This window comes from Etheostoma spectabile, chromosome 8 (assembly GCF_008692095.1).
Source record: "Etheostoma spectabile isolate EspeVRDwgs_2016 chromosome 8, UIUC_Espe_1.0, whole genome shotgun sequence".
NCBI lineage: Eukaryota > Metazoa > Chordata > Actinopteri > Perciformes > Percidae > Etheostoma > Etheostoma spectabile.
Genome location: NC_045740.1, coordinates 16328460 through 16328734, shown reverse-complemented (window position 1 = coordinate 16328734; position 275 = coordinate 16328460). Strand labels below are relative to the sequence as shown.

General features: G+C 50.5%; 1 protein-coding gene across 2 annotated transcripts in view; it reads right to left on the bottom strand.

Moving 5' to 3' along the window:
• The window catches only part of tmtc3 (transmembrane O-mannosyltransferase targeting cadherins 3), a 31862-nt gene that overhangs the window by 17912 nt on the left and 13675 nt on the right, over window positions 1-275 (bottom strand). The window lies entirely within an intron of this gene.

The following is a 275-nucleotide window of genomic DNA, read 5'->3' as shown; positions in this document are numbered from 1 at the left end:
TGAAGTCTCTTTCCCAAAATTCAGCCTTGGTGCAGAGTTACAGCGACTAGAGCTAGTCCCACAATGAGCTTTCCCGTGACCATTTCTCAGTCTTTAGCTTTTGAGGAGGAGGGGGGGGCCTCTGCCACTTTGATGGTTGGAAAGGCATGCGGTCTCTGTCTCTCATGGGTGGGCCCAATTCTACGGACGGGCAAAGCAGAGAAAGGGGAGGTAACCTAATGAGGTCATAAGGGGCAAGATTCCAGATCGGCCCATCTGAGCTTTCATTTTATCAA